General features: G+C 41.3%; 2 pseudogenes; both read right to left on the reverse strand.

The window, feature by feature from the left end:
- Positions 1-20211: 20211 nt before the first annotated feature.
- Positions 20212-20877, reverse strand: LOC129677618 (Fanconi anemia core complex-associated protein 24-like; annotated as a pseudogene).
- Positions 20878-20920: 43 nt separating this feature from the next.
- Positions 20921-22044, reverse strand: part of LOC129677652 (dnaJ homolog subfamily A member 1-like) — a 38309-nt pseudogene continuing 37185 nt past the window's right edge.

Consider the following 22044-nt stretch of genomic DNA (forward strand, 5'->3'; position numbering starts at 1 on the left):
CTGTAGCTTATGCTACTATGGAGTCACTGGCGTAGGTGTAGCACTCTCTGCTTTTTAGTTAGTTAGTTTAGCTAACGGTTTGTCTATCTTGTTGATTTTCTCAAAGAACCAGCTTTTTGTTTCATTGATTCTTTGAATAGTTTTATTTGTTTCTAATTGATTGATTTCAGCCCTGAGTTTGATTATTTCCAGCCATCTACTCCTCTTGGGTGTATCTGCTTCTTTGTTTTTCTAGGTTTTTCAGTTGGGCATTAAGGCGCTTGTATGTGATGTTACAAATTTCTTCTTGAAGGCACTTAGTGCTATAAATTTTCCTCTGAGAACTGCTTCTTTTTTTGTCTTAACCATTTTCTTTTTTTTTAAATTTTATTTTCTTTTTAGTTACATTTTGTTAACTCTGTCCCAGCTGTATCCCGCTCCCTCATTCCCTCCCCAACCCCACACTCCCTCCCTGGTCTCCTCCCTGCCCCTTTCCAAGTCCACTGATAGGGGAGGACCTCCTCCTCTTTCATTTGACCCTGTTTTATCAGGTATCTTCAGGGCTGGCTGCAAAGTCCTCCTCTGTGGCCTAACAGGACTGCTCCTCCCCTGGGGTGGGGGAGGATCAAAGAGCCAGACCTTGAGATCCTGTTAGAAATAGTCCTTGTTCCCCTTACTTTGGAAAACTACTTGGTTACTGAGCTACCACGGGCCACATCCGAGCAGAAGTTCTAGGTTATATCATAGATGGTCCTTGGATGAGTGTCAGTCTCAGAAAAGACCCTGTGCCTGGATATATTTGGTCCTTGTAGAGCTCCCATCCTTTCCATATCATACTAACTCCCCTTCTTTCATATGATTCCCTGCACTCTGCCAAGGGTTTGGTTATGAGTCTTAGTGTTTGCTTTGAAACAGTGCAAGGTAGAGTCTTTCAGATGCCTTTTGTGGTAGACTCCTGTCATACGTTCAATGCACATCCCATTTGTCTTTCTAAATGAGGATTGATCATCTGATAGGTCTACCTTCATATGTTACTTGGCCTTTTTCCCTTGCTCCTTTTAGAATTTTTTCTTTGTTCTGTAAGTTCAGTGTTTTGACTATGATGTGACGTGAAGAATTTCTTTTCTGGTCTAGTCTACTTGGTTTTCTGTAGGCCTCTTGTATGTGTATGGACATCTCCTTCTTTAAGTTGGGAAAATTTTCTTCTATAATTTTCTTGAAATATTTTCCGGACCTTTGAGCTTGATGTCTTCTTTTTCTTCTACTCCTATTATTCTTAGATTTTGTCTTTTCATGGTGTCCTTGATTTCATGGATGTTTTGTGTTTGGAACTTTTCTGATTTTTATTTTTTCTTTGAGAGACGTGTCAATTTCTGCAAGTGTATCTTCGGCTCCTGAGATTCTTTCTTCCATCTCTTGTATTCAGTTGGTGATGCTTACCTTTGTAGTTCCTGATCTTTTCTCTATGTTCTCCAGTTCCTGGTTTTTCTCTATTTGTGTTTTCTTTATTGATTCTAATTCTGTTTTCATGTCTTGCACCATTTCCTTCATCTTTTTTAATTGTGGAGTCCTGTTTTTCAATGACAGCTTCTATTTTTTTTGTCCGTTTCCTCTCTATGTATCACTAATTGTGCCTGTACTTCTTTGGCTATAATTGCCTGTATTTCTATGAGAGCTTTGTTTATTTCTTCTTTATTTGCTTTCATTTGTGTGGACATTTCTTTGAGAGCTTTGTTCATTTCTTCTTTGTTTGCCTCAATTTTTGTGGTCATTTCTCTGAGAGCTCTATTTGTTTCCTCTTTGTTCGTCTCGATTTGTTTGGCTATTTCTCTGAGGGCTTTGTTCATTTCATCTTTATGGGCCTTTAATAGCTGGAGAAACATAGTTTTGAGGTCGTTTTCTTGTATATCTAGTGAATTGAAGTGTCCATTGTTTTGTGGGGTTGCTGGTGAGATCATTATGTACTGATTTTTGTTGGGTGTGTTCTTACGTCTGCCTCTAGCCATCTGGTTATTTATAACCCTCACTGTTTGTTTCTCGAGTTTGTAGTTCGGGCTATGATCGTCTCTTTCTGTTTTCTAGATCGTTTTTTCAGGAAGATGAGAGAGGTTCACTGGTTTAAGAGTGTGCATTGTGGTTTCAGTTTTGCCTAAGGAATGTGATGCTGGCGCTATTCGCATGCGCTTTTAGTGGACGCAGTGTGGATGCGCAGATTCTCTGACTATTGCAGTCACTTGCAAGCCACCATTATGCAGTTCTGTCTGAGATCCAGGGATTGTTTGCCTGGGTTTACACTGGTGGACCCACAGGCAGAGGCTTCAACGTTGGGGTCGCTATCCCAAGAATCCCTATGATGCCCACACTAGGGGTGTGGGTGGCAGGGATCTTGTCTGGTTGCTTCTGTGGAGAGGCCCTGGTTCTGGGGCAAATTCTCCCTAGAAGGCTCACTCTCTCTCTTGCAGGACCAGTTGGAATGCACAGGGGTTCCCCTTGCTTTCTACTCTCTGATTTGGTCTTGCTCCGGAAAATGTGCGGGTAGGCTAACAGTCAGCTTTGTGGCACTGTGGCCGTAGGACTCGGTGTCCACCTTTCCTGTGTTCTGCCTCTCTGTCCTTTTCCTCTGCAAGGAGGGGTTATGTTGACTGGTCCCGGGGTAGCACGGGAAAGAGTTAGGTTGAGTGTTCTCAATCTCAGATCCCAGGCCCAGATTTCTCTGCCAGAAGCAGCCTGGCGGTAGAACCTATGTTTGCTGATTCCAAGAGAGTACCAGGTAGGGTTGAGTGTCCTCAGATCCAGAGCTTGGGTTTCTCTGCCAGGGGTCGCTGGGTGAGCTGGAGAGGGGGTGCTGTGTCCTGTGGCAGGTTGCCTCTCTGTCCTTCCCCTCTGACCTTCCCCTCTGCTAGGGCAAGCTTATGGTGGCACTCTCAGGGGCATGCCAGGAGGGGTTGGGATTTCTCAGTCCCGATCCTGAGCCAGGGTTTCTCTGCCAGGTGTCAGGGGGCCGCTGGTGTTAGGACTTGGTGCTAGACCTTATTGCGCTGGACCTGGGAGAATCTCAGGACGTGTTGAATGACCACAGTCTCAGATCCCGAGCTGAGGTTTGTTTGCTAGGAGCAGCCGGCAGCACTGGGGTCTGCGTGTTGTTAAGCTGCTGTGCACCTCTCTAGCCTCCACTCTGTCGGGCAGGGTTATGACTGTGTTCTGGTTCTTGGGGGAGTGCCTGAAAGGATTGGGTTTTCTCAGCCCTGATCTCGTTTTTTTTTTTTGGTGGGAGCTGTAGCTCTTGCTGGGGCTGGGGTACAGACAGTGTGGTCTGTGGCAGATTCTGCTGGATGCCTGCTGGATGCCTCTTCTGAAGAGGGAGCAGGTTTTTGGGTGCTGGGAAGTGCCTGGGGATCACCTCTTGGGGTGTCTCCTCCCGGAGGAGTCTGCCGTGACCTGATTCTAGATGGACTCAGATCATGGTTAGTCTCTTTCTTCTTGGAAATCTAGATAACTCTGTTCTGAGTTGATCAGCCCCTTCACTCACCAATTTCCACGTTGCGGGTCCTCTCCCCTTCAGCTAAGCTGCACACTAGCCGCCGCCATCTTGGAAGACCTCCCGGTAAATGTTGATCTTAACATAGAATGTATTCCAAAGATTAGTGACAAGTTTGCTCCTAAAGGAACATTTTGCATAAATCAGTTCACTGACACTACAAGAATTACTGATAGAAACTATATTTAGAAAAGTGTCGCAAAACTGAAAAGAACTCTTGCCCATGAATGACTTTAAAAGGAGAGGACAAGAAATTTAATAATTTAATTAACAAATATAGAATATTTTAAACATAAGAAAACATCTCTCTGCTACTTTAGAATGAATGATCAACATTTGGCTTTGACAAGCCACCATCCACATGTGTTCCTAATGCCTGGCTGTCACTGTTGAAAGCACTTACTTTTTTGGGTATACAGGACACAAATAGAATTAGCATTCACCTAAGACAGAGAATGCACTGAAGCTAATTTTCAGTTATAATTTATTGGACTAATGTAATTACGAAGCTTGTTCTACATGGTTTTTCATGTTATAACATTCCAAAGAATCAGTGACCTCCATGAGTACCTCTGAGACTTAATTATACCTTCATGGGTGGAGTAATACACCCAAATTTTGACTCACTTGTCTTCCCAAAATGGTTATAGGGTAGGGCTTTCATCAGTCAGAGTGTGGGTTTTTATGATTATTGCTGGTACATTTTTTAAACAACCACATAAATTTTCTCATGAAGCTTCCAAAGCATGTTGAATTTGGAGGATATTTCAGCATCAACTTTAATTTATAAAACAAAGCATGAATGTATTTTTTAATGTGCATCAGGACTTGTTAAACAATGCAAAGATATACTAAGGAACACTTGGTTCCCTGATGTCAGGCACTAGCATAGGAGGCTTTTTATAAAGCCCAATATCACTACTTTTGTTCTGCTATAACCTTGCCACTTTGCTGATGACAGCTATTCAGTGTCAAGACAATCTTAAGTTGGAGGCATGTTTAATTCTGTTTTTAGTTAGAAGAGATACAAATAAGAGCATTTGAATCTTGGAAACCAGTCACAATTGAGAGTTCTGGCTCAATCTGTAGTCCTCCCTCCCCCAAGGCTGCAGACATTTATAACTTAACAACATGCTAGCATTAGATTCAAATAAAATTCCCTGTGTTCATCAGCCTAAGTCAATTTGGGGCCTATGAGCTTTAAATGTCAGCCTGTCCATCCATAAAATAAAACATTTAACCCTAAATTCTTAGTCTCTCATTCAATTGCTTCAAGAAACTCTATATATGACTTAATATACATTTTAACATTACAATTGATAAATAGAAGGCACATTAAGGACCTTGAGCTGACTCATTAGCACATATATCAGACTGATCTTTTGTTCTCACCCATTGTATTGGTCCTCCACTCCAGAGGAAATTATTTGTTTTCAAAACTAACATCTGGAATGAACATTAAACTTACTTAAAGGAAGTTGGTTTGCACAGAGAGTAGAAATAAGCAGTTAAAAGGAATTCAGTTAGTTACATGACAGATTGGGTTTTATTTTGCAACCATCCAAAATAAAAGCCATCAAACTGTGAGAGAAACTAGAGTTTTTCTCCAGTGCCGAATGTATCAGTGCCATCCTGAATCTCTGCCAGAATTTTAGGCTCAGTATGGCCTGCCTTAATTCCTGTTGCCCACCGCCTAGATTCCCCACTCTAAGTAGTACTGGATATTCAAGGAAAATAGATCCTAGTCTTTGGTTGGTTAGTGGATTTGGAAGAAAAATTGGAGTTTGAAGTATTTTGATAGGAGGGCTACTGAGAAAAAAACAACACAAAAAACAAACTATGAAATAATCACCAGATTTTCTGAGCTAAAAACACTTTTATTAGGACATATTCTTTATTATTATATGTTAACAGACAAATTCTTTCCAAATTATCTCTGTCCTCATACTCTTGAAAAACAAAATCCATTCACCAACACTTCTCCTTAAAAAAAAAAAAAAAAAAAGAGTTCATGAAAAGTACATTTTACAGTGAGCATACTCTCCAAACCTATGCTCAAAGAATAACCATCAAAATACACTACTGTGGCCAACAATGCTACAGAAGCATAGATATCACCACACTAAATAGACAAAATTGTACTAGCTCTTCTTTTTAAGTTCTTATGTATACTTGAAACTGCATTAAATAATTAACATGCATAATTTTAATTTTTATAATAGCCGTGTGAGTTAAAAATCATTGATATTCCCATTTTATAATTAAGAAAATGAAGTAACAACATGTAATTTTCCAAAGGCCACACAACTAGTAAATGATAGAACTACAATTTGGACTGAGACAGTGTGCTTCTAGATCATGTATTCCTTCTGTTGCCTTGCCTAGGAAGTCTTCCTTAGTATGCAATGATACTGTCAAGACAATAGAGCTTGCACGCTGAGTAAACTTAGAGTACTTTTTCTCCTTCATGTGAGGAAAACTAATCAGTACCTTACTTCTACCTTATCTTCTTTGCGCTTCTCAAAAGATAATTATCCTTTCTCAAATCTTACTATCATGGCACCATACCATTAGAAAAGTGCTATTTTTTGTTCTCTGTCCTTAAACTTGAAGGCTGTTTTGACCCTTTTTAATGTCTTAGTACTGTAACATGAATGTGTTATATAAAATTGATGAATACTTCCTTATGTTTTATGTCTTCCCTAAGGTGAGTTTCCATTGCCTTTTGCTTTTGTTCTTGCTACCAGACACCGTATATCTCCTCTCACAAATGCATCTATGAACATATAACCCACAACTGTTTCCAATTTCAAACTGAAGAACCAATAACAGTCTCTCATATGGCTCTGCAGTAGGCATTTGTGCACTCAAACAATCTGTCTTAGATATCCAAATATAAACATTAGCACTCAACACTCTGTACCACATCTCAATTTGTATTGAGTATTTAATCAATAATTGTCATATTGCACTTGATTCTTATCTCAGTGGTTGATGAATACACCATTATAAAGCTATGGAGGGAATTTCTTGACTGTATTACTTTACTTTAAGAACGTCAAATCAGAAGTTGAATTCATATATTTATACAGCTGAATATGACCCATCTGAGCACACTTAGTACTCCTATCTAAAATGTGTATTTGCATGATCCACCCATGGATCTGCTACAAAGACATATTGCTCTTTCATGGCTCTCAGTCATGATTGCACTGTTACAAGGTGGTTAAGGAGAAAAGGAATGGTAACCAATCTGTATCTGAACATTGCCTCCATTATTTATTGGTTGTGATGTTGGACAAATCAATGTACCTCCCTAAAATTAAATATCCTTGCATATTGCAGATAAAGAGTTGGTATAAGTTTGTGCATGGTCCTGTGTTTCTGCTTATTTGTATGTGAGGAAGTGCATGTATGTGTGTGCTTATGCATGTGAAGGCCAGAGATCAACTTTGTTCCACAGGAGCCTTGTTTATTTATTTATTTATTTATTTATTTATTTATTTATTTATTTATTTAATCACTTTACAGTTTGATTGTAGCCCCCTTCTCCTCCCAGTCCTACCCTCTCATCCCCTTCCCCTAATGACCCTTCTCCTCAGAGAAAGGTACCAAGCTATCATGGTACCTCAAGTCACAGCAGTACTAAGAACATAGAGGAGGAAGGATTGAGGGAGCCAGAGAGGTCCAGAACTCTACAAAATGACCTATAAAGTAAGCTAACCTGGGCCCATAGGGGCTCACAGAGGCTGAACTACCAATCATGGAGCCTTGTCTTTTGAGACAGAGTCTCTCAGTCAGAGCTGTGGCTCACAGATTTTGCTAGGTCAATGGACCAGAGAACTACAGAAATCCATGTGACTCTGCCTTCACAGTGTTGTGAGTACATGTGCTTACCACCATTACTAGCTTTCTCATGTGGGTACTAGTGTTCAAAACCATGTCCTCATGCTTATAAGTTCAGGACGTTAACAAGAAAGGTGTCTTCTTAACCTCCAGTTTCTTCATCTTTAGACATAGTAAGAACTGCTACTTCTTAAGTTCACTTGTCCTTCAACTGAAGCTGAGTGTGTGGAGTACTCATACAATAGTTGACATATTGGGAGTAATTGATAAATGGTCCTTATCAGGTACCACCTAGGCCCTCAATTCTACCAAAGTGTTTATAAAAGGGCTTGCGACTGGAAAGAACAAGGTCTATGCCATCAATGGCTTCACAGAAAATCTTGGGGGGGCCTTCACAAGCAAACAGAGAAGCCAGTGTCCTTGCAAACATGGTCCAGTCCCATTCTAATTAATGTCAGAATAGGAAAGCCCACAAATGATTTTAGCAACTGGAACTAAAAAACTGAGGAGGAAATGACAAGAGTGAGCACACACAACAAAATGTTCTTAATTCCACTTGTAATTAAAAAAGTAAAATAAAAGTGAATTATTAAAGTGTTTCATTGGGAAATCAAGCAGTTCTCATATTAGCACAAGCAAAACAATAATCACTTCGGTATGACTTAAAAATGTGAAAGTGAATGGCAAAATGCAAATGCCAAGGTAGAAATCAGTTGCCTTATTTTTTCCATTATTAATGTTTTTTTCTTTTGTCTACTGAATTCTGGAGTTATTTTATTTAATTTAATGTTTGTATGTAATCTTGCCTGTGCTTGGCATTCACCAATTAAAAAAATGGTTCAGCAGAACAAAAACAAAATGTAGTAATTACAGCTGTAGCTTTAATATTTGTTAAAACTCGAAAGCAGACAATAGAAATGGCTGTTTAATCACTGAAATTCAAAGAACAGAAAGCATCTCCTCTTACCCTTTTGTTGACCCTAGCCCACTGAAAAAGAGTTATAGCTGAAGGAACCAATGCTGATGTAGGTCTCCTCTTAAAATATTTTAAAGGTGCAAAACAGATTTTCCAAAGAAAATTTTGTGTCAAGGATATTTTTCCCCATTGGTGAACACTGTCTACAAGCCTCTGAGTGCTAACACACAAGACAGGTGAAAATATGATGGTAAGAGGTGTAATGATAGCTCCCTCGCCATACTTTATTAATTCCAGGATAAACTTCTGTAGGTGTTAGGTACTTTTTGTACCTCTTCCTTAGAAAATTCCAGATATTTTTGAAAAGATGTGCGTAAGAGGTGATAAAGAAACTAGCTATGCTTTACTGGAGCAAAATGTAATGGCAGTCTTGTGTCAACACAAGTGGTGGTCATACATTAATTCACTCAATGAATAAATATTCACAGCCTACATTCTGGGGAGTCGAGAGTGAACTTCAGTGGTATGATCCATAACTGTGCAGAGCTAACATTGTCATTGGTATGAACAATAATGAAGTAAACAAATAAATGTTTAATTCCATCCAGTAAACAAAGAATAAAAATATTTTAGCTGGTGCTACTGTTGCAAACTCCAAACAGAAGAGAAATGTTTCTGGAGACACAAATCCACTGGGGCAATGTTACACTTTAACCACTTCAACAAGGAATTGACCACCTTGAAAGATGAAGATTAATGAGCCTTGGTAAGGTTAGCCCTGATATTGTACCTGCTTAGAACATTTAATTTACCTAACAAAAATTTACCAACGGGAAAAATGTGTTGACATGCCCGGTAACATAAAAGCCCTCATTTATTTCATGTGACACATGGAAAAAGATCAGCTTTGAGCTTTTTTTTTCCTTCAAGAATTTTGCTATTTCAGAAACATTCTCTAGGGTCTACAACAGAGGAAAATGTAAATAAAAGTAATTCTATGCCATCCCTCAATTGTTAATCTGTTCTTAAAGCCTCCTCACCACCCCAAATGCCATCTTGAAAAATGCAAACAATCTAGAATGTTTAATTCTTCCCCCTTTGCTGTTTTTCTTGTTTCACTAATGGTTTCTGCATCTGGGCTTTAGTTTTGTTTTGTTTTGTTTTTTATCTTTAGTGTTTGAGGTAATATTGTTGATAATTATAAAATAAAACATCCAGAGGGAGGCAGGCCAAGATGGCGGCGCCAGGAGGACTTTCATTGTGAGGAGCAGCACAGCAGGATTGTCACAGTGACCAGCAATCAGAACTCGCGGCCATAAAACACAAGTGATTGTGTTTCACAGGTGAGAGGATGCCCCACAGTGGAGAATTCAATCAGCTTTAACTCACCCAGCTAAACCGCGGAAGAGATCCTGGTTCTGCCAGGCACTTGGTCGCCAGCCCAGAGCTACACGCCAGCGTGATCTGGTCACTGTCCCAGACTGAACTGTGGGCCCACAACACCACAGACTGGATTTCCCAGTCGAGAGATAACCCCACGGAGCAGGAAACTATTGGGACCGACCTTAGGTCACCCAGACATCCCCTGGAAAAGACTCGGGTTCAGCGGGCGCCCCAGGAGCCAGCCCAGAGCCAGAGCTGGGGACCCAGGTGCCTGCACGGAGCACTCCCTGCGCGCCTTATTCGCCGCCTCAGATAGAACTGTGGGCACCAGAGCACCAGAGACTGCGTTTCACTGTCAGGTGCAAACCCACAGGGAGGGAAACAGCTGGTCTGATCTCAGAGCACTCAGTCGACACCCCCACCCCGAAAAGCTCTAGGGAAAATTACCCAGTTTAGGCAGCCGCAAAGGCTCCGAACAGCCAGAAAGGCAGAGCCACAAGCGGGCATCTGTGACTGTGGGTTCTACTCGCCACACCAGACAGAACAGTGGTCCCCAAAGCAAAGACTGAGTGTCTCTGGCAGGAGGAAACCCCCAGCGGAGGGGATCATCAGCTCTAATGCTTAGGACACCCAGCACCAAAAGTCTTCCTCGATTCACGCAGACTCTAGGCTCTACTGCAGGCAGGCACACTGTGCTCAGCTGTCATTATTAAGTTCCCCTAGGGCACTGGGACACACAGCTGCATCATCAGACCTAAAAAAAACCAGAGAACCATTACAGCAGCCCTCAGATACTGTGCCAAGGATCAACCAGTTATTCCTAGCTAGACGGTCAAAACTGTGGGAATCCCTGGTCCTTCAAGAGGGCTGCACCCACAGCGCCTGGACTAGAGCAGTGCCTGCAGCCGCAATCCCAGACAGGGAAACACAGCTTCTGGTCCAGAGTGAGGCACCCAGCCTCCAGACCAGAGCAGCGCCCCCAGGCACCAACCCAACCTAAGTGCACATTCTCCGGGCCCAGAGCAGAGCACTCAGCCTCTGGCCCAGAGACTTGCTGAGTACACCTCTCACTTTCCTGGACAGAACTATGTGCCCCAGGATAACAGACTGAGTTTCCCTGTTGGGAGAAAACCCCACAGCTAGGGAATCAGCAGGTTCTTCAAGAGGACAGTACCTGGAAATTTAGTCAGCAGCAGCACACTAAATTTATAACAAGAAACCCAGCAGTGGGGCAGCTGTCTGGAGAACTTCTATGGGTAAGAGGAGAACCCCCCCCCCGCCTAACAAAGACCACAGCTACTACTCAGGGCTATAAACCTGAGGTGAGCAGTGGCAACTCCTGAGAAACACTGGCCATACAGTGACCATAACCAAAAAGCAGAAGAAGACTCCTTCAGGAAAAATCATCTTCCGGCCAAGGGGATTCTCCTTACCTCAGGACTCCAGGAAGCACAGAAACTAACAGCCAACACCTAAATCAGCCCAATGGGTAGAGGTCAGCATAAAAGCTCAACCAACAAAAGACAGAGCAATAAGCATCTCCAAAACCCAGCCATCCAGGGGAGAACAGCCCTGGACAACGCAGCATAATAGAAAATCAAGAAGACGATCTTACATCTATGCTGATGAAGAGGATAATAGAGGAAACAAATAAAATATGTAAAGAATTAGAGGAAGATAAAACCAAACAGATCATGGCTATCCCTAAAGCAATGGAGGAAGTTAAAGAAAAGCAGATTATGGCCATCCATGAAGAAATACGGGAAGATGCAGCCAAATAGCTTGTGGCCTTCAGAGAAGAAATAATTAAATCAGTGAAAGAAATAAAAGGAACAGAGTTGAAGGAACAAAAAGAAAAAGAGGAAAATACAATCAGACAGGTGAAGGAAGTAAACAAAACAACTCAAGACCTGAAGATAGAACTGGAAAAATTAAAGAAAACACAAATGGAGGAAATAATGGAGAGGAAGAATTTAGGGAAGAAAACAGGAAATACAGAGGTAAGCATAACCAACAGACTACAAGAAATGGAAGAAAGAATCTCAGGTGTAGAAGATACAATGGAAGAAATTGATGTATCTGTCAAAGAAAATGTTAAATCCAAAAAATTCCTGACACAGACCGTCCGAGAAATCCAAGACAATATGAAAAGACAAAATCTAAGAATAATAGGAATAGAGGAAAAAGAAGACTCCCTTCTCCAAGGCCCAGAAAATATTTTCAACAAAATCATTGAAGAAAATTTCCCCAAGTTAAAGGAGAAGCCTATAAGGATACATGAGGCCTACAGAACACCCAACAAATTTGACCAGAAAAGAAAATCCTCCCGCCACATAATAATCAAAACAGTAAGTATACAGAACAAAGAAAAAATACTAAAAGCTGCAAGGGAAAAAGGCCAAGTAACATAAAACGGCAAAACCATTAGAATCACACCTGACTTTTCAACAGAAACTATGAAAGCCAGAAGGGCCTGGACAGATATCATGCAGACCCTAAGAGAACACAGATGTCAGCCCAGGCTACTAAACCCTGCAAAACTCTCAGTCCTCATAGACGGAGAAAACAAGATATTCAATGAAAAAAAAAAATTTCAACAATACCTACACACAAATCCAGCATTACAGAAGACACTGGAAGAAGAAATACAACCCAATAAAATTAGCTTCTGTCAATAAAACACAGGAAATAATTAACCTTACTACAGTAAAACAAAAAGCAACCAAGAACACAACCTTATGAACACAGCCAACATCAAAATCAAAGGATCTAACAGCAACTGGTCATTAATTTTTCTCAACATCAATGGACTCAACTCTCTAGTAAAAAGACACAGATTAACAGAATGGATATGTAAACAAAACCCAGCAATCTGTTGAATACAAGAAACACACCTAAGGCACAAAGATAGACATTACCTGAGGGTAAAAGGTTGGAAGACGACTTTCCAAGCAAATGGACCCAAGAAACAAGCAGGAGTAGCCATTCTAATATCTGATAAAATAGACTTTCAACCAAAATTAATAAAAAGATGGGGAAGGACACTTCATACTCATCAAGGGAAAATTCCACCAGGAAGACATCACAATCCTGAACATCTATGCCCCAAATACAAGGGCACCCACACTTGTAAGAGAAACATTGATAAAATTTAAACCACATATATATCCCCACACATTAATAGTGGGAGACTTCAAAACCCCACGCTCAACAAAGGACAGGTCAACTAAAAAGAAATTAAACAAAGAAACAATATCTCTGACAGAGGTCATGAATCAAATGGAACTCACAGACAATTACAGAACTTTACACACAAACACAAAAGAATTTACCTTCTTCTCAGCACCTCATGGAACCTTCTCCAAAATAGACCATATAGTTGGTCACAAAGCAAGCCTCAACAGATACAAGAAGATTGAAATAATCCCTTGTATCCTGTCTGATCACCATGGAATAAAGCTGGACTTCAACAACAACAGAAATAGCAAAAAGCCTACACAGACATGGAAACTGAACAACTTGTTACTAAATGACAGCTGGGTCAGGGAAGAAATAAAGACAGAAATTAAAGTCTTCCTAGAACTCAATGAAAATGAAGACACAACAGATGCAAACTTGTGGGAGTGCTAAGAGGAAAGTTCATAGCACTAAGTGCCTTCAAGAAGAAATTCGATACAGCTCATTCAAGCAACTTAATGGCCCACTTAAAAACCCTAGAAAAAGAAGAAGCAGACACACCAAAAAGGAGTAGACGGCTGGAAATAATCAAACTCAGGGCTGAAATCAATCAATTAGAAACAAATAAAACAATTCAAAGAATCAATGAAACCAAGAGCTGGTTCTTTGAGAAAATCAGCAAGATCGACAAACCCTTAGCCAAGCTAAGTAAAAGGCAGACAGACACCACTCAAATCAACAAAATCAGAAATGAAAAGAGGGACGTAACTACAGACACTGAGGAAATCCAAACAATCATGAGGACTTAACTTCAAAAGTCTATATGCCACAAAATTTAAAAATCTAAATGAAATGGACAATTTTCTTGATCGATTTGACTTACAAAAGCTGAATCAGGACCAGGTAAATCAATTAAATAGTCCTATATCCCCCAAAGAAATAGAAGCAGTAATCAAAAGTCCTCATCCAAAAAAAGCCCAGGACCAGATGGCTTCAGCGCAGATTTCTACCAGACCTTCAAAGAAGAGCTAACTCCAATTCTCTTCAAATTATTCCACAAAATAGAAACAGAAGGAACTTTACCAAACTCATTCTATGAAGCCACAATCACCTTGGTACCTACACCTCACAAAGACTCAACAAAGAAAGAGAATTTCAGGCCAATCTCTCTTATGAACATTGATGCAAAAATACTTAACAAAATACTTGCAAACTGAATCCAAGAACACATCACAGATATTATCCACTATGACCAAGTAGGCTTCATCCCAGGTATTCAGGGGTGGTTCAATATACGGAAATCCATCAATGTGATCCACCATATTAACAAACTGAAAGAAAAAAACCACATGATAATCTCCCTATATGCTGAAAAAGCATTTGACAATATCCAACATCCATTCATGTTTAAAGTACTGGAGAGATCAGGGATACAAGGCACATATCTAAACATTGTAAAGGTGATGTACAGCAAGCCTATAGCCAACATCAAACTGAACAGAGAGAAACTTAAAGCAATCCCACTGAAATTAGGGACAAGACAAGGCTGCCCACTCTCTCCATATCTCTTCAACAGAGTGCTGGAAGTCCTTGCTAGAGCAATAAGACAGTTTAAAGAGATCAAGGGGATACAGATGGGAAAGGAAGAAGTCAAATTATCACTATTTGCAGATGATATGATTGTATACATGAGTGACCCCAAAAATTCTACCAGGGAACTCCTACAGCTGATAAACACCTTCAGCAAAGTGGCCGGATACAAAATTAACTCAAAAAAACCAGTAGCACTCCTGTATACAAAAGACAAAAGGGCTGAGAAAGAAATTAGAGAAACAACTCCATTCACAATAGCCACAAATGACATAAAGTACCTTGGTGTAACCCTAACCAAGCAAGTCAAAAACTTGTATGAAAAATATTTCAAGTCTCTGAAGAAAGAATTAGAGGAAAATATGAGAAGATGGAAAGATCTCCCATGCTCATGGCTTGGCAGGATTAACATAGTAAAAATGGCCATCTTACCAAAAGCAATCTACAGATTTAATGCAATTCCCATCAAATTGCCAACACAATTCTTTACAGACCTGGAAAGAAAAATTCTCAACTTCGTATGGAATAACAAGAAACCGAGAATTGCTAAAACAATCCTCTACAATAAAAAAATCTTCTGGAGGTATCTCCATCCCTGATCTCAAGCTGTACTATAGAGCAACAGTTATAAAAACTGCATGGTATTGGCATAGAAACAGAATGGTGGATCAATGGAATCGAACAGAAGACCCAGAAATAAACCCACACACTTACGGACACCTGATTTTTGACAAAGATGCCAAAACCATACAATGGAAAAAAGATAGCATCTTTAACAAATGATGCTGGTCCAACTGGACGTCTACATGTAGAAAAATGAAAATAGATCCATACTTATCACCCTGCACAAAACTGAAGTCCAAGTGGATCAAAGACCTCAACATAAAACCAGACACATTGAATCGGCTAGAAAAAAATTTGGGAATACCCTAGAACTCATTGGTACAGGAGAAAACTTCCTGAACAGAACACCAACAGCACAGGCTCTAAGAGCAACAATCAATAAATGGGACCTCATGAAATTGAAAAGCTTCTGTAAAGCAAAGGACACCGTCATCAAAACAAAGTGACTGCCTACAGATTGGGAAAGAATCATCACCAACCCTTTATCTGACAGAGGACTCATATCCAATATATATAAAGAACTAAACAAGCTGAGAAGCAATAAACCAAGTAATCCACTTAAAAAATGGGGAACAGAGCTAAAGAGAGAATTATCTGTAGAGGAATATCGAATGGCAGAGAAGCACTTAAAGAAATGCTCAACCTCATTAGCCATTAGGGAAATGCAAATCAAAACAACCCTGAGATTTCACCTTACACCCATCAGAATGCCCAAGATTTTTTCAAGGGACAACACATGCTGGAGAGGTTGTGGAGAAAGGGGAACCCTTCTCCACTGCTGGTGGGAATGTAAACTCTGGAAATCAATCTGGCACTTTCTCAGACAACTAGAAATAGCGCTTCCTCAAGATCCAGCCATACCACTCCTAGGCATATACCCAAAAGGGGCGCAAGTACACAAAAAGGACATTTGCTCAACCATGTTTGTAGCAGCTTTATTTGTAATAGCCAGAAGCTGGAAACAACCCAGATGCCCCTCAACTGAAGAATGGATGCAGAAACTGTGGAACATCTATACAATGGAGTATTACTCAGCAATGAAAAATAAGGAAATCATGAAATTTGCAGGTAATTGGTGGGACCTGGAAAGGATCATCCTGAGTGAGTTGTCCCAGAAGCAAAAAGACACGCATGGTATATACTCACTCATATAAACATACAATATAGAATAAACCCACTAAAATCTGTACATCTAAACAAACTAAGCAAAACAGAGGACCCTAACTAAAATGTTCAATACCCATCCTGAAAGGCAAAGAGGATGGACATCAGAAGAAAAAGAAAATAGGCAACAACCTCGGAACCTGCTATAGAGGGCCTCTGAAAGCTTCTGCAGTATAGACTGTCAAAGCAGATGCTGAGCCTGATGGCCAACTGATGGGCAGAGTGAATGGAATTCTATGTAAGAAGTGGGAAATAGTAAGAGCTGGAGGGGACGGGAACTCCACAAGGAGAGCAACAGAACAAGATAATTGGAACACAGGGAACTTCCCAGAAAATCATACTCCAACCAAGGACTATTCGTGGAGATGACCTGGAACCCCTTCACAGGTGTAGCCCATGGCAGTTCAGTGTCCAAGTGGGTTACATAGTAATGGCAAGAGGGACTGCCTCTGACATAATCTGATTGGCCTGCTCGTTGATCACTTCCCCCTGAGGGGGGAGCAGCCTTATCAGGCCACAGTAGAGGACAATGCAGCCACTTTTGATGAGAACTGATAGACTAAGATCAGAAAGAAGAGGAGAACCTCCCCTATCAGTGGACTTGGGGAGTGGCATGCATGCAGAAAGGGGAGGGAGGGTGGAATCAGGAGGGGAGGAGGGTGGGGCTTATGGGGGGATACAAAATGAATAAAGTGTAATTAATTAAACTAAAAAAAAAGAGTGGTTGTATGTATTTCAGCTGTAGGTAAGGGAGGAAGGTTACAGGTGCATGTTCTCAAAGGTGCGTATGTGTGTGAGTGGAAGTGTGCCTTGAGGAGCAGGGTGCTAGAATGTGTAGATGCCTAGAATGGTGGAGCTTACGGACAGGAAGGGGTGCAATGTGCATGCGCAGGTGCCCTGAATTCCTCAGTGGCTTACAGGCCTGTTGTACTGTCCTCCTGTTACTCAGATCTGTCTGGGTTCCAGGAATTTTTTGCCTGGACTCCACTAATAGACCCACAGAACAGGGCCTTCAATGTTGAGAAGGCTGTTCCAAGGATCCCTGTGTTGTACACAATTTGGGTGTGGTGGGAGGGATCTGATGTCTGGCTGCTAGAGTAGAAGGACCCTGGGTCTGGAGCTCTGCATGCACTAGTTGAAGGCACCTTCACTAGCTAACAGGCCTAATTGGGAAGCGAGGTTCCTCCTGTTCTCTGGTCTCGCAGGGGCAAATGAGAGTGTAGGAGCTCTGTCAGCTCAATGGTGTCCAGCGTTTGCCAGTCCAGCCGGGAGACCCATAATTGGGACAGCTGTCTCTGCTGTCTCAATCACTGAGCACAGAAACTCCTGCTTGGGCTAGCCACAGCTGCAGACCTGAATTTCTCTACAGCTGCCAGATGCAGTCCCTGCTCTGGGAGGCCTGTATAGCCACCTGCAGCAGCATTGAACTGGGATGTCCTTAAAGCCACCTGCTGCAGCTGCAGGCCTGGGAAACCCTTACTGCCTCTGCTTCTGCCGTCTCAGTCACTGAGATCAGAGGCTCCTGCTTGGGGCAACCAGCAAGGGGGCCCATGTTTGGGGCAAAAGGTAGTGCAGGGCAGTTGAATATTCACCACTGTCAGTCCCTGGAGATGGCCAAGGTTGACTTGGATCCAAACCATCCTAGCTCATGGGTTGTTCCCTCTCACCAGAAAGACTCAATGTTGATGTTCTGGCTTCAGCTGCCCCTCCAATCACCAGTTTTGGAGTTTTGTATCCTACGCTTCTCAGATATAGTGCTCGCTGGTTGACACCATCGTGGACTCCTCTGATTTATTTGATTCTTGGAACAGTAAAATAATCAAACGTTGACAAATCCATGCTGTTATAGAAGAAAATGGTAATGGTAATTTATCATCTTGGAACATATTTTCTGGCATTCACAAAGGGTCAATTCCCTAGATCATGTTCTTCTTTAATTTCCTCTGAGCTCTTTCAAAAACAGAGATTATATTGTTTATTACTGGGATTTGAGAAAGAGACAGCCTTCATTCCATCTCCTCCTTCCGATGCTATTCTTTGCTGCTTCTATTATTTGTACCATAGCCATTCAAGAGCTTCTTTTTAGAGGAAGCTGTAGTGACCTACGAGAAGTGCTGGGGAAACTGTTGTATAAAAGAGACTAGAAGTATCTCTCAGGCCTAGATCCAGTGCTTTGATCTCTCCAAGACTTTAAACATGAATGGATGTTGGATTTTGTCTAATATCTTTTCAGCATCTAATGAGATGATCATGCAGATTTTCTCCTTCAGTTTGTTTATGTGGTGGATCACATTGATGGATTTCCATATATTGAACTACCCCTTCATGCCTGGGATGAAGCCTACTTGGTCATAGTGGATGATATCTTTGATGTGTTCTTGGTTTTAGTTTGCAAGTATTTTGTTGAGTATTTTTGCATCGATGTTCATGAGGGAGATTGGCCCAAAATTCTCTTTCTTTGTTGGGTCTTTGTGAGGTTTAGATACCAAGGTGACTGTGGATTCATAGAATGAGTTTGGTAGTGTTCCTTCTGTTTCTGTTTTTGCAATATTTTGAAGAGTATTGGTGTTAGCTCTTCTTTGAAGGTCTGGTAGAATTCTGTGCTGTAATCATCTGGCCCTGGGCTTTTTTTTGCATGGTAGACTTTTGATGACAGCTTCTATTTCCTTAGGGGATATAGGACTATTTGATTGGTTTACCTGGTCTTGATTCAGCTTTGGCATGTAGAATTGGTCAAGAAAATTGTCTATTTCATTTAGATTTTCAAATTTTGTGGCATATAGACTTTTGAAGTAAGACTTAATTATTGTTTGGATTTCTTCACTGTCTGTGGTTATGTCCCCCCTTTCATTTCTGATTTTGTTGACTTGGATGCTGTCTCTCTGCCTTTTAGTTAGTTTGGCTAATGGTTTGTCTATCTTGTTGATTTTCTTAAAAAATCAGTTCTTGCTTACATTGATTCTTCGAATTATTTTATTTGTTTCTAATTTATTGATTTCAGCCCTGAGTTTGATTATTTCCAGCCATCTACTCCTCTTTGTTGTGTCTGCTTCTTTGTTTTGTAGGGATTTTAAGTGAGCCATTAAGTTGCTTGCATGAGATGTTTCAAATTTCTTCTTGAAGGCACTTAGTGCTATGAACTTTCCTCTTAGCACTGCTTTCATTGTGTCCCATAAGTTTGGGTATGTTGTGCCTTCGTTTTCATTGAATTCTAGGAAGTCTTTAATTTCTTTCTTTATTTCTTCTCTGACCCAGCTGTCATTTAGTAGCAAGTTGTTCAGTTTCCATGTGTGTGTAGGCCTTTTGCTATTTTTGTCATTGAGGTCCAGCTTTAGTCCATGGTGATCAGATAGGAAACAAGGGATTATTTCAATCTTCTTGTATCTGTTGAGGCTTGCTTTGTGACCAAATATGGTCTATTTTTGAAAAGGTTCCATGCGGTGCTGAGAAGGTAAATTCTTTTGTGTTTGGGTGAATTTTTCTGTAGATGTCTGTGAGGTCCATTTGTTTCATGACCTCTGTCAGAATTATTATTTCTTTATTTAATTTCTGTTTTTTTTTTTTTTTTAGGCACAAAATATTTTTATTGTGTTGGGAAGGAGGGGGGATTGGAGAAAGAAAGGTGTGTTTATGTGGCAGCAGCTCTGGAGGATGGGCTGTGCAGCCACCTGGGCTGTGGCCCTGACACCGAAACAGGGCCACTCCCTACACAGCTCCAGGTCCTCACACCTGGAACGTCACGCTGCAGTTGAGGCTGAGTCTCTGGCGCTCTTGGGATGAACCCCCACGGGATCCTTTCCATCCTCGAAGAAAGTGGCAGTGCCACCTCCAGCCCCCGAGGCCCAAAAGGTCACTGCCCGGATGGACAATGAGGCAGGATGACTGCATTAGCCCTCTCCCTGTCTTTAGCTCATTGCCACGGAGAGGGGAACTTTTCCTTCCTTTTTAAATATGAAAGCCAGATGCTGAAGTTTGTGGTCTGGAGGAAGAAAAGTTAGCTGTAGGCCTGCTGTCTCCGGGTGAAGAAGGTGTGGATTTGTTGTTCTACCGTGTGCCCGACCACCTCCTCCAGCTCTTGGATGGAAGCGTTACTCAGTTGCTGGATGCTTGAAAACTTCTGGGGCAGAAGCAGGGCCTTAACCTTTCCAAACCCTGGGATCTGCTGCATGGTCGGAAGGAGGGACAGCTCAGAGAGCACGGAGCGCTTTTTCCTGAAGAAAGGGTTCTTGCTGGGCTCTCTGGTTTGCTCTTGAACCAGCTGAATAAAAAAAAAAAAGCAGGCTGCTTCCAACTGGTTGGCTACTGGAAGCAACACCATCCCGAGGTCCAGCACAGCAAACTTGTGGGCTGCTGGGAAGTACTGGTCACTTGTCTGTGTTTTTTCAACTATTATAATCCCTTGAAGATGTCCAGAATTTCAAAAACGAACAAGTCTCTTTTTGTAGCCATGTCCAGCCACCAAATCCGCTTCGGTGACAATAAAAAAGCAAGATTTACTGGACAGGTAAAAATCTGCTGATGCCAGGCCCTCCTCAAAAATGACTTTAACTTTTCCTTGCATCTCCTGAGCCAGCTTGGAGCCACGCCATTTTTCATTAGCTATAATATACCCCAGCGGCACGTGGATAGGACCTGTACCGCCAGAGGGGTTCCTTTCCATCTGGGATTTTGGTCTAATGAGGAAAATGCAAGACCTTGCTAGATCAGTGGCTGTTGCACACTGTCCGGATCTCTTCAGCAGGATCTGTAGAGTAGCTTTTCAGGGATTGAACTACTTCAACCGAAGTCTAAATTCGAGAAGTTCATTTATTTAAAAAAATCAAGCAAGTTGGCTAGTAGCTCAGGCTGGACTTGAACTCAGCCCCCCAAGCGCTGGAATGACAGTGGAGCACCACCACGCCAAGCTAAACCCAGGATATACCTGTCTTAGGGACTCTGTCCCTCTTTCCAAGCACCTCCTTGAGCTCTGGTGTCTTAACAAGGCGCTTACGGTGGCTCCTCCCCTCAGTCCCTGTTAGGGGCTGTAACTCTTAATTTCTGTTTTGTTGATCGGTCCTTCGTTGAGAGTGGAGTGTTGAAATTTCTCAATATTAATGTGTGGGTGTCTATGTGTGGTTTAAGTTTTATTACTGTTTCTTTTACAAATGTGGGTGCCCTTGTATTTGGGGCATTGATGTTAAGGATTGTCCTGTCTTCATTGTGGAATTTTCTCTTGATATGTATGAAGTGTCCTTCCCCATCTCTTTTGTTTAATTTTGGTTAAGTCATTTTGTTAATTATTATAATGGCTACTTCTTCTTGCTTCCGGGTCCATTTGCTTGGAAAACTATCTTCCAGTCCTTTTCTCTCAGGTAATGTCTGTCTTTGTGACTTATGTGTGTTTCTTGTGTGCAAAGATTGTTGGGTCTTGTTTATGTATCCATTCTGTTAGTCTGAGTCTTTTTTATTGGAGAATTGAATCTATTGATGTTGAGAGAGGTTAATGACCAGTGGCTGTTAGATCCTTTGATATTGATGTTGGCTGTGGTAGTGTGTTTTTGTGCTTGGATTCTTTTTGTTTTCCTGTAGTGAGGTTATTCATTTCCTCTGTTTTCTTGTAAGTAGTTAGTTGTCTTGGTTGTATTTTTCCTTCTAGTATCTTCTGTAATGGTGGATTTTTGTGTAGGTATTGTTGAAATTTGTTTTTATGGTTGAAAATCTTGTTTTGTCTATCTATGAGGACTGAGAGTTTTGCTGGGTATAGTATCCAGGGCTGACATCTGTGTTCTCTTAGGGTCTGCATGATATCTGTCCAGGCCCTTCTGGCTTTCATAGTCTTTGTTGAAAA

This window comes from Psammomys obesus, unplaced genomic scaffold, assembly GCF_907164565.1.
Source record: "Psammomys obesus unplaced genomic scaffold, mPsaObe1.curated_primary_1811, whole genome shotgun sequence".
NCBI lineage: Eukaryota > Metazoa > Chordata > Mammalia > Rodentia > Muridae > Psammomys > Psammomys obesus.